This window comes from Lycorma delicatula, chromosome 2 (assembly GCF_047948215.1).
Source record: "Lycorma delicatula isolate Av1 chromosome 2, ASM4794821v1, whole genome shotgun sequence".
NCBI classification, from domain to species: Eukaryota; Metazoa; Arthropoda; class Insecta; order Hemiptera; family Fulgoridae; genus Lycorma; species Lycorma delicatula.
In genome coordinates, this window is record NC_134456.1 from 115440939 (window position 1) to 115463753 (window position 22815).

Here is a 22815-nt window from a genome sequence, read left to right on the forward strand (position 1 = left end):
ATCAATATTTTGGGAGGACCACTTGATAAAAAAGATTTTTGTTAGGAATTAATTATAATTTTTATCTGTGCATAAGCTTTAAGGTTAATACAAATAAAATGATTTTTTTTAATCTGCTTGTTAAATATTTATTTAATTCTTTTCTGTGTTAGATATGGTTTGTCATCGTAGTTAGAAACTGTAAACATTTCTGTTATCCATAGGGTTTGTGTGAAACTATTCACAATGTTAAATTAGTTAATATATATTTCCCAATTTTTATGATCCCGATCTGTGCTAAACAACTGCAAAATATTTCATGAGTTACTTGATGTAAGCCAACGTAGTGGTAATTCACAGATCTGACTTTTTATAAGTAGTTTATTTTTGAAAGTAGTTAATGCAATCTGTGAAATTGTATCAGATTTTAGTGTTAGTTTTGGTTGTAGTATGTTTACAATAGTATTATAAAAAAAATAAGAAATGAAGAAATATTCCAAGTTGATCATTGTTAGTCTACAAAATATTTGTAAATGGTTTCTGCAAAATGTTATTTAGACTATTGCGTTGTCTCCTATTATGTAGCCATAATTTTGAACTGAATCTCAGAGGAACAATAATGAAGTGCTAAATCTTACTAATTTAAGTTTGTTTCTCAACTACTAATTGAAAATACAACTTTTCTACTAAAATTTTTATATAATTTTCTTCTTAATAAGATACGCTACAAGTATATATATTTGTTCTAAATGGGTGGGAAGTCCCCCACCCATACTAAGACTAATAAATACAGCTTAATTGGGCTCTCTACTGCTGCCAATTCTCAATGTTGATATTGTTCAGTGCTGCTGGAAAAGATGGGGAGGATAAGCCATGGTGGGGGTCATCCAATGTGTTCATTCATGGTGGGATGACCTTAGTAGTAGTTGACTATGGAATGATGGCAGATATGAGTATGTTCACTGTTGAAGAGCATTTGTTAGGTTGTGTATGGGTTCATGAACGTCCACACACTGGTAAAACATTGGAGAATATTATGAATAACTTCTTTGTGCATTTTGGGAAATCATCACCATCACAGCAAATGTTACTGACATGGGAGAAGAAGGCTTTTGCATTGGGAAGTGTTCTTGATGCACCACGTAATGGGATATCGAGTACTTGAGCTGAGACATGTTGCTGTGGAGACATCGATTCAACAATCTCCGATGAAATCAATGCCCAGACGTTCTGCAGAATTAAGCATTACAAGATGGACAATGCGAGACTGTATGCAGAAGGACTTTAAATGGCCTTGATCACTGTGTTTATGCGTGTCAGTTATTGACTGAATGCTTTCTGAGAACAATTATAAAAAAGAACGTCATGTTCTCTGACAAGTTTGCGATTTATTGAAGCTCTCGTAACTGAAATGTTTATTCCGTGCAAAAGACAGTATTTTTATTTTCATTTTATAAAAATAAACATTTTTTTATATATTTGAATTAACATGCTGAGGTGAATAAATATTTATTATTGGATTTTTTTATTTCTGTGCTTCTTAAATAAGCAAATAAAAAAATTTCAATTTGTAAATTCTGTTGTTATTTAGATAAAAATGAATTATTGCCATGTTTTGAAAGATGTGATAGAATGAATCTTACTATAACTTCACTGTAGTACTAGACTGAAACATCCTAGGGGAAAAGAGAACATTTTGATAAAGTGGCTCTTAAAAAAAAAAAACAATATTTATGGCAACTAAACAAAGCTGTATTATTTAACCACTAGTCTTTAAATAAATTTATATTTGTAGCTTTTACTTTGAATAATACACAGTGAGTAACATAACCCTGAACAACCCTGAGCAACAGAACCCGTAACATAATCGCTGCAGAATCAGTAGGCTATGTTGGAATGAAATTTTATGATTGATACGCATAAATTAAATAAGAAAAACATAAAATATAATTTAAATGTTGTATTTATTTACCTTATTGTTACAAAAGATGTTCAAAATGACCACCCTGGACATCGATGCACTTTTGTGCTCAACTGATCATATTGAAAGTCGTCACACAAGACATTGTCAATTGCATTTATTTCTCATTAATGTTCACCTTCAGTTCATTAATATTGTGAGGGATTAGATGCATAAACTTCCTTTAAGTAGCTCCTAAGGAAAAAAAATCACAAGTAGATCTCTCTGGGGAACATGGAAGCTACCGTCCTCTGCTGACAGCTTGTTGTCTGTCTCCTTCAGTTGAAGCACAGTTGTAACACGATATGGTTTCAATTTTAATTCATGAAGTATTTTATGACAAGATGTGTATTTAACACCAGATTGTTGGGATAAATTGTGTATAGTTTTTTTTGGCCTGGCAGTAATTCTCTTTTCAATATCGGCAGTGGCCTGTGGAGTCCTAATGATTTCGTTTTGCATTTGAAATTGAACCTGTTGTACACCATTATTTAACTAAATCATGTATGCTACTCTTCGCTGGAATTCAGGCATTTGGAAATTTTTCTACATATACTTGATGTGATTCTTCATACAACCCAGAACGAATGTAGGCCTCAACTGTAGCTATCCTCTCCTGGATTGAATAAGGTGTTTTACACAAACACAACTGCACTCACAATACTGCACCGCAACAAAATGTATACTACACTGACATGTAACCATCTGACAAACAGAAACAACAATTAGTAGTAACATATACGTACATCCACTAGTCACACTAGTTGTGTGAGAGTCTTTCATAAATAATGTTGGGTAGTGGTTTCACTATGTGTTCGGTTTTATGTTGCTCACCCTGTACAATTTAATATGTATATAGCTTAAAAATATTATTCTTTTTTTTACAGTTTATCAGCTCTATTTCAAGAAGCAGTATAACATATTTTGGACTGAATGTTGTTTATTTGATTAAACTTATTTAATGTCTTTAATGAGTAATGCACTGAAAATTAATTTTTCAATATGATTCATATGTTGAAATTTACCATTTTATATGTTAGTTTATTTTATTTTATATATAGTTTTAGAGAGAGGTTGTGAAGACTGATAGTTATATTAATTAATATAAGTTGATATCGATAGTAATATTATTAAATGTAAAGGATAGAATAACTTGCACTTGATTCCTTATTTAAGAATTGAATATTTTTCAGATCTATTACAAATTTTAATGGATCTGTGGTAAGAAGAAAACTGCTGGTCCTTTGTTAAGAAGGTTGACTATGCTGCATATGTTTAATATTATAATTTAAATCTTGTCAGCTACTACATCAGTCATTAACAGGTTATGCCTGCTTATGAGGTGGAGTACTGTAGCCATGGTTCCTTTCTAATAATTTCTATCTAGGCTTCTTATAGCCACTGATTTTAGCACTGGATAGGCTAAATTATAATTAAGTCTGTTAGTGTTACATAATATTAAACCTTATTTATGACAGAATCCTAATCCATTATTCAGCTACACTGCATACTAATGTTCATTGGTCAGGAGTTGGAAAAAATCAATCAGCTGTCTGTATTGCAGTATCTGTTAGTGAATGAAAAAATAACAAATTTATCTACCTCAGTTTTATATGTAATTGTAAGTGTAATATTTCAAGGATACTTGATAATAATACCAAATTTTTATAACATGATAGCATGTCAGAAATTATTTGCTATATAAGAATTATTCTTTCTTTATGGTGCTGTTACTGCTTGCTTAAACCAAATGAGTTACTGTTAGCTTATATGATCTGTTTAGTACAAGTAATAATAGATCTCTGTTACTTTTGTTTGTCAGTTCATCTTAATTCATTTTTCTTTGCTGAACAGTAAGGAAATGTTTTGTGTGGATAGGAAGGATTTAAATGCTGAAATTTTTCAAAGGTTCTGCATGTAATATAGTGTTACTTTATCATAATGAATATGATTGAATTGAACATTTAAAAAATGTTTCAGTTTCGCTGGGGAACAAAAAAGAATTTTTTTTTGTCTCTGGAAGAAAAATGTGTGATTTTGATATTATTCTTTCTTCTGAAATCAAATATATCGGTTTTTCCTCATCATGCAAGGTTTCCGAGAGCAGGTATTTATAATTTCAAACATTTTAATACTTTCTGCATTCTTAACTACACAATATTCAAACATCTGACTCACCCAGAAAGTAAGAAATTATGATTTTCTGCTATATTTTGCCTGTGGAGCAACCCTCTTGATAGTCCAACAATTATCGGCTAGCATATTAGGATTCCATTTGCCCTGATACTTCAGGGCAAATACTTTTCCATAACTGAAATTTCCTAATAAAAGTGCTCCCCATAGTAATTACTAACTGTACCAAATTTTCCGGGAAGAAATCTAGGTGCAAGTGCAGGTAGTGTACTTTTAAGGACATATTACAACCCAAATTTTTATAGATGTTATAAGATTGTTGAGAATGTCACGATAATTTTCCACTTTTCAATTTCCCCAAAAACTCTGAGTAAAATTTTTGAATGCTTGCCAAGCTGGTTTCTCCAGTGGATTCAATAAATAGTTCCTCAAACTTTTCATCATGTATTAGTGATCGTATATGTGGACTCACAAATATTCCTTCTTTAATTTTTACATCACTAATTTTAGGAAATTTCTGTTTTAAGCACATGAAACCAGTAGTATTGTCCATGGCCTTGACAAAATTCTTCATTAATCCTAATTTGATGTATAACAGAAGTAGATACACATTTTTAGGGTTACACAATGGGTCATGTTTCACATTTTTCTGTTCAGCATTGAGTGATACACATTTAGACCATTCTTTTCTAATGAAATGGTTTTTTCTATCCCTACTATCCCAATCACACAAAAAACAACAGTACTTTGTTTAACAAAGCTGCATACCAAGAATAAGTGCAATTACCTTCAAATCACCGCAAATATTCCATTCATACATTGCACATTGAAGCTTTTCCAATATAAATTTAAAGTTTTATATGTTTGTTTTATAATAGCAGAGTGAGCCACAGGTACTGATTAGAATTTATTGCCATTATGCAGAAGCACAGCTTTTAAACTAACTTTAGAGGAATCAATGAACAAGTGCCATTCTGTTGGTTTATCTTCATTACAAACTGTCTCCATAAGAGAAGAAATGTCGTTACAAAACACAAAGCCATTTTCTTCAAAAAACAGTCTTTAAATTCAAAATGATGATTACAATAAATACATATCTTTGTACTCTTTTGAAGAAGATTTCATCCTTTTAGCCGGGAAGCAAGCATTTCAGACTGTTTTTTGGATAAATTTAAATCTTGTATGAGATTGTTAAGATTTTCTTGAGTCAGTAAATGAGGCTCAGATAAACTGTCCTTTGTTCAAAAGTTGTGTTACCAGAATCTGTTTCTTTTTCTTCCTTACTTCCATCAGACTCTGAGCTCTCTTTATTTATTGTCAAACGTTCTGGAGGCTTTGGTATGGGCAGCTCTTCACAGTGTGGAACTGGTCTCATTACAGGTTGCAAGTTAGGGTACACCACTGTATGTGTTGATTTTGAGTAACCTTTTTAATGTTTGTTAAGCAGAAATAACAGCCAGAAGAGTGATTTTTTGGGTTCCCTCCAAATCACAGAGATAGAAAATGGTGTGTGGCATGTGCCATTTTTCCATGCAGTGAGAAGCCTAGAACATGACAAACAACAGATATGTGGGGCCCAGGTCCTTGTTTGGTCCCTGACTTTTACACCCAAAATAAAATTCATAACATTTTTTTACTAAAGGAGTAAGGTTTCACCTTTGGGACTTGAGCATCACTTCACCACATACATAACAAAAATTGTTAGAATGATTTAAACAAACTCTAGGCATTTTGTAACTAAAGACTAATTAAAAGAAATGAAGTTGTAAATATGTAGTACACAATAATTCAGACACACAAAGCACTTACAATGACGTGTTTACTGGTTCACTAATACCTTACAACTGGCTTCGTTCTGATGAGTGTGTGCAACACTAGGTCACATTGTACATGTCTATACACATCTGAACCTGCACAACAGTAGCAACACTACCCTTTGCGTTAACTCATTTGGTCTCATCATAATTACAATGCTCTAGTAGCTTTTACTTTACAGTGAACAAATGGACGAAAAAATGTTTTAAACTAATTAAAAGAATTAAAATAATAAAAAAAACTGTGGGTGATTCCGAATACATATTTGAAAAAGATAAAAAACTGCATTAAATACACCTATTGGTACTCATGAGACAAAAATCATATTGATCAGTGTTATTATTAATAAATCAACTCTCAACTCTACACTGACAGTTGTTAGTCAGTGGATTTCATTATAGATAGAGACTTTATTATAGCTAATTCTATTGCAAATAGAATATTATATACAAGTTTATTTCAGCTATATACAAGTTTTATATAGCTGAAACTTTGGTTAACAGTAATTTTATCGCCATTATCTTCTCTATCCTGCAAAATTACCTCATGAACACATTTAAAATTATGAACAGAAGTAGATGTTTACCCAACTTCTTAATGCTTGGGGAACCATTACTGAATTTTTCATTAAAATCATGCTTAATTTAATTTCAATTATGTCTTCATAATTTTTTTATTTTTAAAGTATTAATATTATATGATATGAACAGCATATGAATTTCAGCTTCTGCGGAACTCCTTTTGTATATAGAAAACACTTCATGATCATGTTCTTTCTTAGTGTATGAGTGAAGTTGAATATTTTTATTTTAAATGACTTTAGAAACAAAAGCAAACAAAGAAATGAATTGTAATCTGAGCAGAGTAAATTGTACAAAATGTCACAGACTAAAATAAGAATCTCTGTAATTTTCATTTAAGGAAAAAAATTCTCTCTGTTAAAGTTTTTGATTAATGTACTTTTTTTGTATAAACTGGTTATAAAAATGATTTAGGCTGATATTTTAATGACCAAGAGTATACCAGTGACATGATTGCGCAAATGAAATTCAAAATAACAGTATCGTGAAAACGATTTGAACAAAGATTCTGCAATATCACAGGTGATATATTAGTTCAGGTTTATTTGCAGCCTGTTAGTTACATGCTGTTTTTTGTAATCTTTTCTTAATTTTTATAGATTTAGCAATGATCTTCAGTTCTTTAATAAATAATTTTTACAATTTCAACTGGGGTAAACCTTTATCAAAGCCACTTTTAACCAAATACTAATTTTGTTAAACAGTATTGAAATATCCCTTTTTTATTTATAACTAGTGGACCTGGCAGTGCTTCTTGCTATTGTTACATTTAAGTGTATGAATTAAATAAATTTAGTGTTAAATTTGACATATGTAATCTATTTCATTGTACTGTTTCTTCCTCCTTTTCATTTCTTCTGTATTCTTTTATTCTCTTGGCTCAAATTGTGTGTTGACCAATATTTTATCATTTTGGATAGATTGTTATTTTTAAAAAGTAAAAGTTTTATCTTCTATATAAATATTAATATTATTTTTTACATTTTTGTAACCTACAAAAACAGTGAAACAGACAATATTACGAACAGTATATGTACAATATTAATTCACTCTTCATTTTCCTTTCTTCTTAGATTCCCATAATGTTTACCACAGTTCAAACCTCACCAATCTCACTACTATATAATTTATAAAAAAAGTGCAAATAAATAGCCTAAAACTTCTTTTATTAAATTTAATGTCATTGTATAAATAGAGAGGTATCGTTTATATCGATTGTCATTATCTATACTGATCGTTGTTTATGTCAATATTGACTTCCTTGAACAGTTATTTTGTGAGACCAATATTTTTTTGTCTTTCTGGAAACATTGTTATTTAAATATGTAAACTAATAACATGAAATTAATATGTAAACACTTATGGGACAAATAATAATAAATTTTGAAATTTTCAGTTAAATCGGTTACGTAGTTTTTGAGTTATTAGGGCATACACAAAATAAAGATTGTCTTTTATTTATGTATATATTTTATAGAAAATTTGCTTCAAAAAGTTCTCAGAATCGCCGTCTTTTTTTTTTTTAAACAGCAATAAGATAAAATTATTAGTTCATATGTTAGCAATGTTCGTGACATCATTATATGGACAAAACCGTGATTTATTTTTATTTTCTCTGATTGTCTTTATTTTCTACATGATTTTTATTTTCTCTTGAACAATATCAATAGTAGTTGTATGTTTGAGTTACACTGTCAAAGTTTAAAAGTCTGTTGTTGAAACTACACAATGTTAAATTTCATTTTTCATTTAACAAATTACATCCAGAATTATTTCAAAAAGTATAAAGTAAAATAGTATAGAGAAAACAAATTTAAGAATGACGCAAGCATTTTTGTGAGAGCTGTCTTCAAGTTGATGAAGTTTATAGTAGGTAATCATTCACCACGGAAATATTGAAAGATTGAATGTGCTCTAAATGATTAAAAATAACCTATTGAAAATAGAATTAGATGTTTGAATATGACTGAGAAATTGCCACAATTGTCTGAAAGCATATTATGTGTGGTCAATACATTGTTCCAAAGAGGTTGCCAGCACATCAGTTCAATCTGGATAAGCAGTTTGTTGATATGGCACATTGTAATATCTCTACTTCATTGACCACACTTTCTCTGTTTGGCACCAACTGATTTTTACTCTTTTTTTTATTTAAATTAATTCTGAAGGAAAACCCATACAAGATGCTAATGACTTCTATACAAAAAAAAAGGATCTGAAGTAGGTTTTTAGAAAGGTTCCAGGAGTTCCAATAAATTTATGAATGGTGGCAAAAATGAATAATGATGCAAAACGTAAAAATGATGATGTAAAACGTAAATACTCTAAGAAAATATCATGTAAAACGTTTTAACGTATAGTTTTTGAAAAGTAAATGTATTTTTGCAATTTTTATAAGCTGTTGTGTATGTAATACACAAATAAATTTTAACCTTTTTTATTCTTTTTTTTTTTTTTAACTGAATTTTTAACAATATATTATTCATTAATTTAAAAATTATTTTTTTTATCTTTAGTGTTTGAATGATAATATACTAGCGACATTCAATATGTTCTTGGCCTGACACAAAGATGGTGTAAGTAAGGCCAAAAGAATATGATATTTGTAAAGTATGAGTAAAGCAAACAAGTTTTGCTTCTTTTTTTTTTAAAAATGGCTAAAACTAAAGTACCAGCTGTTAGATTCTACTTTGAGGAGTCTTTGCTGTCTGGTATCATTTTTGAAAGTAAAAATTTGGCTGCTGAATTGTATATGGTTGAAAAAAACATTCATGATGAACGCTTGGGCTCTTAAATTGTCACAAAAATCCACAATACCATATTTAATAAATGATTGCCAACTGAAGTATGCGAGATTGCTATCATTGTAAACCTTTTGATAGACTGTGTTTAATATATTTTACACAATATTTTGAGTGTGAAAAAGTTTTCTATTCAATGTCAGTTTGAATTTGAATTCTGTTACTGTTACTGTTTGTGTTAATGAAGAATTTTTGAATTTTGGTTTCTGAATTCTGTTACTGTTTGTGTTAATGAAGAATCTTTGAATTTTGGTTTCTGAATTCTGTTACTGTTTGTGTTAATGAAGAATCTTTGAATTTTTGTTTCTGAATTCTGTTACTGTTTGAATTTGTTTCTTATTTTATGTAGGACCAATATTATAAATTGGTGTTAGTGAAAGTAAGTTGGTGAAAGACTATTTGGGTTAATGAAAATAAGTTTTTAAAAAAATTTACATTTTACAAAAAAGAAAATGCAGTTCAACAATAACAGTAAATGGAACATGGATTCACCATTACCTACTAGAAATCAAACCAAAAGAAAGTAGTCCAAATATGGGTTGGAGCAAATGAATATGCACCAAAGAAAGCAAAAATGGTTCCATCTCTAGGAAAAGTCATGGCTATGGTTTATTGAGATTCTTGTGATGTGGTCACAGAATTCTTGGCAAATGGTAGGATCATCATTGAGGAGTATTATGCTTTACTATTGGCTCAGTTGAAGGGTATTATTCAGGCAAAACACCTACATCTGCCCAAAAAGAACTGCTCTTTACAATGATAATGTGCTTGTAAGCATATCTATGTTGTTGTTGCTGCAAAACTCCATCACCTACAGTTCAAAGTGGATGTGTGTATTCACTGGATTTGACTACCAGAATTTTACTTTCTCTTCCCAAACCTGAAGAAATTATTCACCAGATAAAAATTCACTTCAAATAATGAGGTCAAAGCTGAATCAACTGCTGATTTTGCAGAGTTGGATAAATCGGATTAGACTGAGTGTTAGTGCGGGAAGTTATACCTAGAAATGTATACAACACTCAGTATTAATGAACTTAAAAAAATGATGATTTTTTTTATTAGACTCGTCCAATATACAATGAACATGACTTTAACCACATAATAAATTATGAAAAGTAATTTATTGAATAACATATTGAAACAACGTATTTCCTAACACTGATGGTATTAAAAATATGGAAAATTGTTGGTCTAAATGTATTGATTTTTTCAAAAAACATTGTCTGAAAATAATGTGTCTTCTTTGTCAGGCCAACAACTTACCAAATGGATCTCATAATAAAACCCAAGAAGTCATTAATAAAAAAAATACTTTAATAATTAATTTCTTACTTTCTTCACTCCTATCTATTCTAATAGGTTTCCAGTCTTAAAAGTATTTCCTGGATTTTATTGCAGAATTCAGGTTCTGATCTACTTAAAAATATAATTATTTTTTACTGAATCTGATTTTTTGTTGGTACCTATTCAGTTTTTGTTGTTGAAGTTCAATAGACAGCAACATCAGTACCTCACAGCTCAATTTTGGATGAAATCGGTTTTGACTTATTTTATTGGCTGATTTGTAGTGTGTTAAAATATTTATGTTTTTATAAAATTCTGTCTGTAATGGTGCGATAACTCATTAGCTTTCATTAATTATCCTAATTGATGAAAGTGTACATACTGTTCACTGAAACTGAATAGAATATTATCTACGTGGTTTTAATCATGTCTTAAATGGATTTAGTCTTCTAGCTAAGCTATCCTAATTGTTATGTGTATATATTAATAGAAAAGCATTCAAGTATTTGTTATTGTATTTTATTACCATTAGGATTTAAGTTAATATAATTAAATTAGAAAGTTTGTGCTAAGGTATCTAAGAAAACCTATTTATAAGTAGATTATATTGAGTTGTTAAATTTTTTTTTTTTTTTTTTTTAAATAACTGATATTAATTTTTGTTACTTATTTTTTATTTATCTTATTTGTTGCTATTGTCTATTATCATTTCATATTAATCATGACTACAATTAAGTTTGTTTTTTTTTTGTGATTCAAGTTTGCTTATTTTTCTTACTACTACTAGTATTATAATTTTGTTCTGTTGCTTTCCAATGGCTTCAGTGTTTGATCATTCAATTTGTTTTATTTAGTTTTTAGTGATTATTCCTCTAGTACTTATATTTCATTATTATAATAAAATTAACAGCATTTAATTACAAGATAAGCAAAAATATTTATTTACTTACATATTATTAGATTTTTATTTATTTATTATAATAGATATGAAAAAATATTACTATAATATATAGTTTCAAATAGTAAATACTGATTCAGTACAAACGTAAATAAGTTTGTAATAAGTTCTTTGTTATTCAAGGGTGATACATTTTAGTAATTTATCGCAAGCTAATATAAAAAACTCTTATGTGTCAGTGACATGGAAAAAAGAGCATTGTATTCTTTGATAATTCAGTAAAACAAAATTAGTTTTATTCTGTATGTAGTCACCAAATTAGTTATGTTACAACAATCCAATTCTAAGCTATGAGATGATTATGAAAAAAATAAGTTATTTTTATCAACCACAAAGATATTTACATTGACCATATAATTCTTTATTTAAAAAATCTTTTTACCTTAAATTATCTTCTAGCAGGAAAATCTTCTAAAAAAAATCTCCTTTACAAAATTCTGTTGACTCCATTATGGAATGGTAGCATCTCACCTTTTCATCTGGAAAGTACCAGTTCAAATCCTTGTCAGACATTGTATTTTTCTTATGCTACAAATTTTCCATTTCATATTACCACACACAAGCTTTTTGCTTATGTGATTTATTAATCATAAAAAACTAAAGTAAACATAAAATTATCATAGTCTGTTTTTATGATGAAGAATAAGAAGTGATCATATGCTTAAAAAACTTACAGGTCAAGTTGAGGACACCTCCTTTTTTGAAGCATGTTTATAAAAAGAGAGGATCATCATTATGCTTTACTATTGGCTCAGTTGAAGGGTACTATTCAGGCAAAACTCCACTCCATTGAGCATTAATTATTTGAGTATTTAATTATTTGTTGTTCACTGCTTGAAAAAAATACAAGTTTCAATAGTTTTAGTACTTTATATTTCTTTGAAGATATATTTTTACAGTAACACTGCTGTTTCAACCTTTTAAATTTTTATTTTAATTCTATTGATAAATATATCAAAGAAATATATCTGACTATTCATTCAAACTGTAACAGGCTGACGTCTAATAACAATTACTGTGTTTACAATGAATTTCTAACTAGGGACTTAACCCTAAGCTTTTCAAGTTAAAGGCAGAAAAGGTTGTGCCTATTATTGCTCAAAAATGAAAATTGGCAAACAACTCCCTTGTTAGATGCAGAATTTCATTTTATGGGATTCATTATAAAATTAAATATGTCTGTCATCTGTTTATTCATTTTTGCCATTATTTTCCTACATCTTTGATTCTGTATTATTAATTCTTTCAACCATTTTTCTAAATTAAAAAATTTCAAACACTACCTTGAATTCTATTGTTGTAATAATTAATAATTTACTACTATAAAATAACTAAAGCAATAAGTATTAAATTTGCAAATAATGAGAGACTGTAATGTAGGAAATTATTGTTATATTAGTATCTTTATTATAATCAATATTTTTTCTTAAGGAAATGTTACCATTATGTACCATATAATTTAATGTCAAGATATTATTTTTAAGTTAAAATTATATTTTTATTTTTATGTATATTTTAATTATGTAAATAAAAATAAATAAAGAAAAAGGGTTGTGATAAATGAATTTTGAAATAAAATAGCAAAAAGAAACACTCAAGAACTGTTTGCAGAAAATGAAAATCTACACAATTACATAGACTTTTTTATTGTAAAATGATTATAATCAGTTAAAAGGAATTAATTATGAAAAATAAGTATATACATTCATCTAATACAGAATTTATTCAATATTTACAACTTTTTTATATTTTGATTTTTAATTTACATTTATTTTTAATTACTTTCTTTTTAACTATTGATGATGATTGTTGAACGATCTAAATACATATTTAGTTGTAATTTTCATTTTTTGAATGAAATTGTTTGAACATTTGTTTAGAATTGTAAGTAGTAATATGTTTTTTAAAGAATTTTAATTATTGATAAGTATGTAATGAATGATTGTTATTATTAATAATTTTTAAAAAAATAATATGTTTACATCTGTCACATATCATCTAAATAAATTTAACATTTATCATACTACTTTTAATGTAGTCCCTTAATATCAGTTTATGTAACAATTCCAGAACTTTTCAGAATTTTGGTAAGATTTTCTTCAAGTCCACAGAGTCTAAGAGAAATTCAAAAACAATTGCCATGCAAGGAACGCACTCACACGTTCCTCGCATGGCAAGAAACCTAGGAGCATGAGATCAGAGGACGATGGACCGCAAGGCTTATCCCTCTGGTCAGACCATGCACGAAGCAGCGGCGCGGAGAGGTGGAGTACTACATGACCCAATTTTTAATGGGTGACGGGTACTTCGCTTATCTCCATGTCATAGGAAAAGCGCCATCCCCAGACTGCTTCTATTGCCCCGTTGTATGGGATGACACTGCCCTTTTCAAATGTGCTTGGTGGGCGGCAGGTCGAGGGACACTATAGGCAGATCTCGAAGCACTGAGCCCCCACAATGTGGTTGTGCAATGATGCTACGTAATCTGAGCAGCTGGGAAAGCGTAGCCCGATTCATCAACAATATTCTCATGACCAAAAAGGTTGACCTGGTAGTCCTGAAAATTAGGTAGCACCTAATCAGGCTAGTATCGGAGGACTTGACCAGAAGTAATGTGTTAAACGGTTCTGGGTCGAGTCCTGGTAGAAAGGGGAGTGGTTTTAGTTGATAGTCTGGTGATAGTGATTGGATAATACCATCAGCTGGAGTCCGACTTTCCGTGTGTAAATGTATTTCCACCTCCCTCTGAAAAAAAAATTATTATTATTTTTAAAATATCTTAATTATTAAAAAAAAACTTAGATAAGAAATTCTTTTGTGGACTAGAAATTGAACTCAAGATGGAGTGGATTCACTGCATGTATTTCAACATAAAGTTAAAAAAAGTGGTTTAAAATTAAATAAATTCAATATGTTTAAGATACATTTCAGATCTGCCTTTTAGTGTAATATCTGGTAAGACCTGACATATTTCTACTCATTTCAAAACGTGCATGGATCTCATTTTCACATTATGGAAAACATACGTAAGCGTGACCGTGCGCGCGTGTGTGTGCGTGCGCACACCTATCCCTAGTTATTGAATTCATAACTATATGCATCAGATCTTGAAAAATTCCAGTTATAGGTGTAGAAACACCTTTTTGTTTATTTATGCTTGCAGATATAAATTGCAGGAAGTAAGATCGACTGACCTGGGAGGCTATAGATGATGAACAAGATCTTTTAATCCACCTCTTCCAATCCAGAATCTTGTAAAAGTTGTCCGTTAAACAATGTTGGACCCCCAATGCTGGTGAGGTGGGGCATCATCTTCCATAAAAAAAGTCATTCAGATCTTCTTGAAGTTGGGGTAACAACCAGTTTTGTAGCACATTCAGTTATAAAATTCCAAACTTATTTGTCGTAAATAGAAATTTTCGAGGGTGAATTTCAGTGTTTATATAGATGATGATGTGTTTTAATTCTAAAACAATTTTATTATTCCTTATCAATATATAAATAAATCAGACATTTGTATGCTGGTCTGTAAGCGCATACAGTGAGTGATGTTGGCTAAATATTCTCGCGATGTGACGAACATCATTCATTATAATCACCATTAACAATTTAAGATGCGTTGCCCTGTCAAATCATTGAGATTTCTGGTCGAATTAAGATGACAAAATAGTAATTATGCAGAGATTAAATGTTGCAAACATTTTTTTGTAGCATTAATGCAACATTAAATGTTTCATTAAAGTTGCAAACGAATGTAAGGTAATAGAGAGATTTGAAAATCTATGAAACTGATATTTAACTTTAATTTTTGCCGAAATAATTTTAATATTAAACATTTATTTATGACAATGTAACAATTTATCTACGAAACATCCATTATATTTTCCAACTAGTCTCTCCTAAAAATGTTAACTATACTCTAACACTGACTGACGTTTACATATTTCTAGTCAAGCTCTTATACTAAAATTTCATATCTCTCCTTGGTTTGGTCACAATTAATTGTTTACCAGATGGTTGTCATTCTTTGTCTTATGAAATGCGAAGTTTGACGATTGTACCTATATGATAAAGCGTTAACAGCGTTCAAGGCGGTCCGTATTTTATCAGGAGAAATTTGTTGTATTTCGACAGATGTATTTACTCACACCTTATACGTGGTTTAAAAAAAGGATTATGATTGCCTTTTTATTGATTAATTCATTATTGCATTACTTCACTCCTATTCATTTGGTCAGTTTCTTTCACAGCTGTGATTTCTGCGTTAAAAAAATATATTTTTTGATTTTAAATCATATTCTTATTAGTGATTGCTTAGGCTAATGCTGTAAGCTGATTGGTTTGTTGCTGAAATAATATAACCTGTAGTGACGAAGTTGGGTAAGTGTTATCTATGCGAGGATGAATGTGAATTGTCATTGGTTTATTTTTAGTGGCTTAGTTGTGGGAGGAATTGAATCGAGTTTTGGGTCGTATCTCATTCTTTTTCTAACGAATGCTATGTGATGACTGTTATGAATTAGCAAAAGTTAAATAAATTTGACAAAATTGCACTATTATTGAATACTCGTGAACACCGGTTTGTTCGAATTTTACATTCTCTTACTTTAGCCTCTACCATAATAAGGTTTTGTACAAGAATTAATAAATTTTTACGCATTTATTTTTACGATTACCAGTTAAATTTTTCTTGCCCTTCATAAGTAAATTATATAATATACGTGAAAAGTTACGTGGTAGGATGTTTTAAATGGATTCAAAATTTACTATTGAATTTCATTAATTTATAAAAATTATAACAATATTTCACAAATTTAACAGATTATGATTTTCCAAATATACCGTTGGTTATGTTATCACGATGATTTTGAATATAAGTTGTTATTATTATAAACATCTTGAATTTTCTGCATCCCGTTTTAAATATAAACATAAATGTGCTAAAATTGTTATTGTTTCAATAACGCCTTTGAAATCGTGAATAATTTTGAATAAATCTTAACATTATTGCACTGTATTAAATAATAAATACGAACTTCAAAACTGATCTTTTCATTTTATAATTAATTAATTGTATACATTCCTGGCGTGGAGCTATGTAATGCATTAATATATACCAATCAAAATAAGGATTTATCTATTTCGTATTTTTTATGTTTACAGCGATTAAAGATAATTTTTAGTTATTTTTGAGATTCTTCTTTCAGAAATCTTTTCTTAGTAAATTCATTTAAATCTGTAAAAGTTATTTCTTTTATTTAGAGATAAAAAAAATTAAAATTCACCTGTAAATTAGTTTGTACGAGAAATATAATTTTGCACCAGCTTCTACACAGTTTTATATGCACGAAATTCGGACACTAAGTATATTCGAAATCGCAAGGGAAATTTATAAATAAACCAGTTACGTTCAAAATTACTTATAATTACTTATTACTTGTAATTCTATTTTGGTTGAAAGTTAGGAGAGAATAAGTTTAGAGTGTATTTGGTCAAATTGTAAAATTTAGACAACTTTGAGCGGTTAGTTTTTTTTTTTTTTGTTATCTATAGAGTGAATAAGTTTTAAAATTTTAATAAAATTTGTATGAGTTATAGAAGAGAAAGAAAGATTACGATAAAATGCACTGTGTAGTGATTATACGTTTCTCCTTTATTAGGAGCCCATATTGTAGAGGATTGGAGTTTTGTTTCACAATTTGGTCTTGTTAATAGCAACAGCAGAAAAGATACCTCCTGCTGCAGCAGAATAAGAATGTGGTAAGCAGAGCATTACCTTAAAAAATGTTGTAAAATTTGGGATGATGTATCACCAACAGGATTTTTCATTTCAAAAGCAGTGTTCCAAAATTTCATAAATTCTTGATTCTCTTTCAATAACTCTGTGGACTTGGATAACTGTCATTCCCCGCCTACATCAAAACACTTTCTGCAATTACATTAGGGAAATGTACAGTTAATAGCATGATACTAACACTTCTTTTGCAATTTTCAGGGCTCAGCACAGAAGATAAGAGGATTGAAAAAAATCCACTCTCTTCAAAACTTGTTTGCAGAATCCAAAATAGAAGGATAGACACTTGACTTAAAATTCCTTATGGTTTTTTTAATTTATTCCATGTTCTTCAGCTGCTGTATAAGAACCTCTATATGCAGTATAAGAACCTCTATTGTCTGCAAGATTTAAGAGCAACTGATGAAACCTATATGAAGTCTCCTGATACACTTTAAGTTTAGGTGTGTCACAAGTGGTAGGAAAATGGCCACAAATAAAAAAATACACCTTTATGACAGGGTCTTGAAGAGAATTTAAAATTGACCGGGCTTGCTCTATTCCATCTTCAACACAAAAATTAAAATAAGACAGTAAAACATTCGACTGTTCTACAATCCTTTGAACTACATCATTTATAAACAACCATCATATTTCACCTAATTTAAGTTATGAGCTTTAAGATTCAATAAATGTTGAATCACCTTAAATTCTTCTAATCTTTCTGGTTTCTTTAGAATAAAATTGAATATGTCACTACAGAGCTCTTCAACAGCATGTGGAAGGTATTTACAGTACAAGCTTGTGAAGTCTACAAACTAACGCTGTACCAAATGCATCTAGATATATATATATATATATATATATATATATATATATATATATATATATATATATATAAATGTTCATTCAACTCTTTAAGCCTAGCTTGAATTCCTGTTTGCTGTCCCATCATTACAGAGGCATTATTCTCTGTAGAGTGGTAAATCCTAACAAGTTTGTAAGTGGTAATTCCAATTTTTCAAGCAGCAAAATAATTGTTTTGAACAAAGATGAACTACTGACTTGTCAGTGATGCTCAAGAATGAGTCTTCTACCATTTTGACTCATAGCAACAGCTAATGATTTTGTAAAAGAAATGTTTATTGATTTATCAGCAATCAAAGAGAAAGAGTTTTTCTGATAAGATATTTCTAGCATCAACCGCTAAAGCATTACTTATTAAATATAAAGTATCAGTGCAACCACATCAGGAGCAATTGCTTTTATTATATTAATGATGGTAGTGTACCCATTAATTCTAAAGGAAGATTATGCTCTGCAATTCTGCTTCAGTAACTTTATTATGTAATGAGGAACAGATGCTGTTAATGACTGGTGGCTACACTAAAGATGGTGATTTGTATATTCAACATTTGCTTTATACTAAGGGGTATTTGCATATCTATTCATAAGACTCTTGCTACTGTTAATTTCAATATTACTATTTATAGTACGGCATTTGTTTTTTTATCATCAATAGGCGGAATCCAAGATTTTAATAAGGATCATCAAACTAGGCATTACTAAACTTTTGTTCTTTAGCTGAGCTAGGTAAATTGTTATCTGAGAGTGAATCATTATTACTTATACATTTAGTCACTTATTGTCCTGTGATGTCAAAGCAACACTTTCAGCTAGATGATCACAAACTCTTTTTTTCTTTTGAAATTTAAAATATAAACTGTATAGTTTTTCTGTGTTTTTTCATCCTGATAATTATACTGCATATGAATTTTTTAGACTTACACAATACAACACTTACCACTAAAAATAATTATTAATAATATAGAAGTATAGTAGTAGTCCATCACACTACATATGCAACCCAAAACAGAACAAAATGAACCGAGTTTGTGATCGTGATCATGAAAACTTTTAAGTCCACTGATTTCTCTGGCAGGGCATTCACACAATGATGATTAAAATTTACATGATAGTCAAGTCGAAAGGCAATACATTTGCTAATTAAAGGTCTTTGCATTGGCTGTCAAGGTCTCAGTGACCACAGATAGAGGTAGAGCATCTGACTGGCATTCACATAACTCATCATCAAGTGAATAGGAAAAGAGATAAATAGTAAGTATGGGCAATCTACCAATAAAGAAAGCGGTAAGAGGGGCAGTAAAAGTTACTTCCAGGCAGCACATGCTCATTCCACCCACAACTCATCGGTTTACAGTAATTTTGCCCAGGATGGGAACAGCAAAAGCATTTTTTGTTGGTCAAATAACTATATTTTGATCACTTTCCTTCTGCTTTAAAAGTTACTTAAGTAAAAGAGAGGGAGAAGTTATCTTTTCTGTACCAGCAAACACATATGCATACCAAAACCATTTTATCTGTGAAGACCTCTAGATGTAATAAATTATGTAATATTTCCATTTCTATCAATAATGATTTACTAACTTTAATCAGAATTCAAATAGATCTGATATCTTGATTACATGGTAGCTGAAGTGGAGGTTAGTTTGTACTTCTAAAATTCATCTTAACAAGATAATTTCTGCATATACTTTCTAAATATAATAATATTATAACAAATATTGTTATACCAATATAACAATATTAAATTTCACGCATAGCTTTTACTTTTTAAATAAGATTTTAATAAAATCAACGAGAAAGAAAAATAATAATATTGAAAAATATAGTACTATACAAAACTTTTTTATATTCCTAAAGGGTACATTGCAATATGTTCAACTTGTGAACAATAAGCAACCCCCATGGCCCAATTAGATGAGGATGATATAAGTGACAAGCAAATGAAATGTAGTCTCGTACCAGACCCAGACCTACCAATCCTGAAATGTGTAGTTAATTGAACCCCAACCACCAAAGTACACCCATTTTACTAAGATTAAATAGCTTTTACTAAGATTCTAATCCCAGAACCTTCAACTTCAAAAATCAGCTGTTAAACAACTGATTTGCAACAAGTTAACCACAACACCAGTCACGTGTAATACAAAAATATAATGATAAAATTAAATCTAAGTAATTTTAAATTATATTATTATATTTTTTAATTATTATATTACAGTATGCATCTAAGCTAATTTCTGGCTTATTATACAACTACTAGTAAGAAAACAATGTTTCCACATACTACCGCAGGTAGTATGTGGAAACCCACATACTACCCACTTAGGTTACATCCCACTTAGTACCAATAAAGAAGCAGCTGGCTATTTAAGGATACCACCACCGTGGCACAATAGATGGGGATCTTGTTGGAAATTATATTGCCCAAATATATGTTTGTGAGTGATACAATTTTCATGGTTCCTATCTCTTCAAGGAAGTAGACAGTGTAAGAGAAGAAGCAGATTGAAGTAGTTAAAAGTCTTACCCAGGACCAATTAATTAGATCAATGTCAAATATAATTTACAAATAACAAAACATAATATACTTACAAAATTAAAACCTATAGTATTATATAATATGATTCATAACCCTTTTCTCTACCCAATTTCACCCTTGGTATCCCTTCATTCTAATATCATTCAATACTAACTTGTAACTACAAAAAATAAAACCCGACTGTAAGAAAATATACCATTAAATTGGATATTTGATTCTATGAGATCAACCCATCACTAGAATTGAAAACTTTTTTAATTTTTTTAAGGGGAGGTAATATAGACTACATCATTAATGTAAATTGTACATTTTTAGAAATATTTATGATACATTTTTTATTCAAAAACAAAGTTATTTACCTCATATCTTTCACTTTTTACTGACTTTTGTATAGTTAAATAACTTTAAACAAAACTTTTTTAATTTACCCAATTTTTCTGTTTTTGCTATAAAAAATAATGAACAAATTTTTCTGTTGTATGGTTAATAGCTACAAAGAGCAAATTTAAACATTCTAATAAGGTTCTAGCATAAATTTCATCTCCTAGCTCAACAAGTTTTTGACAAAATTATACTAAAGAATAAGAATTTTCAGAAATAGAACTGTATGAAATAGTCCCTAACTAATTCTTGCTCTGTCAATTTCTTTGAAGATATTTAGTGCACTATGACCGGGTTAAAATACTAAGTGTTTATTTAAACATAATTTCCTAAGCAACTTTGAAGAACAAGATAGCACCATATACTTCAACTTTGAATGCATAAAGTCCAATGAAAACATTTTGGGAAGTCTGTTCCAGATGACTATAAAAAGATTCCATGGGATTTTAGGTAATGACATGTAAATATTTCCATAACAGGTTTCTATCTGATAGGCTTTCAAAGATTGATTTGATAACTTGAGCTACAGCTGGTGGTAAAGAATGTTTATGAGTACACTGCTCACCTGTGATTTTGCATCTATTGAATTTGCACCAGAAATTTTTCCCCAACAGGAATTTTTGTGCGGTCTTTGATAAATGTATATTTTATGTAAACCATGTCTTCTCATTTTTCTAAACTGTTTGGGTTTCATCAAATAGCAAGACAAAGACCAAAATAATTCTGCAAGCTGTTTATTTCCCTATCAGTCAATCTTCCAGTACCAAATAGGAATTTACTTCAAGTTTTTTCCTTTGTAATCTTCAAGTACCTAAACGAAGGCTTTGCAATCACTATCACCCAGGTACTTTGAATTATCTTTACTATTACTCGCAGATCATCAAATATGAAGTTGCTACACCTGCAACTTCCTCCAGAATAGTTCATCCTAAAGCAGTACTTTCCACTTTTTCTTGAGCATTTTTTTAATTTTCACTGGCAGTATTTTCTAAGTATTTCAACATCTATAACCTTATCTGTGTAGTATAACACTGGTAGTATTTATTGAAAATTAAATTTTTATTAAGTAAAATTTTTAACAGAATTAATAATTCATAAATTTCAAATGATATCAAGAACAAGTTCTGGTACAAAAGAGAAAAAGAAAGGGGAAAGACAAATTAAAGAGTTTATCAGTTGAAGATAAATTGGATTTGATTTTAAGCAAATCTGATAACATTGAAAAGGAAATTTTAACTGAAACACGAAAAAAAGGATTATCAATTGATGATATTGAAATGATACGTCCATAAATTCAAAAATGGAATAACATGACTATAATATATTTCTCTAATAAACTGTTGAAAATAAATGATGAAAATTTAAAGTTAAATAAAATTTGTCAAAAACTTAAATACTAAAAATAATAATATAAACCAGTACTTGAGAAAATATACTTGGGATCCCTTTGAGGAAACTTGGGTATATTTTTGAAATTTTGAACAGAATATCACCTGTAATTGGGTTGCAGTTAAATGAAGTAATGATTGACAATTATCGCACAATTTTTTAAAGAAATTCTGAAACTTGCAGACTACCACTATTGAATAGTCAAATTTAATTGCTTTTGAACTAAAGTTGAGTTCCTAAAGTAAAATTGTTAAAACTTTCAGATATTAGTTGGGAGAATTGATATGATATAACTTTGTTTACATGAATGAATCTATGTCTACTGAAAATTGGAGGCTTCAAGGTGGCCAGC

At 29.6% G+C, this 22815-nt stretch overlaps 1 long non-coding RNA gene across 2 annotated transcripts in view; it reads right to left on the reverse strand.

Annotated features, from left to right (window-relative positions):
- The window catches only part of LOC142319156 (uncharacterized), a 78216-nt gene that overhangs the window by 31568 nt on the left and 23833 nt on the right, over window positions 1-22815 (reverse strand). Inside the window, exon 3 of one of the 2 annotated variants that reach the window (XR_012755116.1) lies at window positions 11897-11993. This is a non-coding gene — a long non-coding RNA (uncharacterized LOC142319156). Of the gene's footprint in view, window positions 1-11896; window positions 11994-13301; window positions 14260-22815 lie in introns of those variants that run through there. The other variant, XR_012755115.1, reaches the window with a different exon arrangement.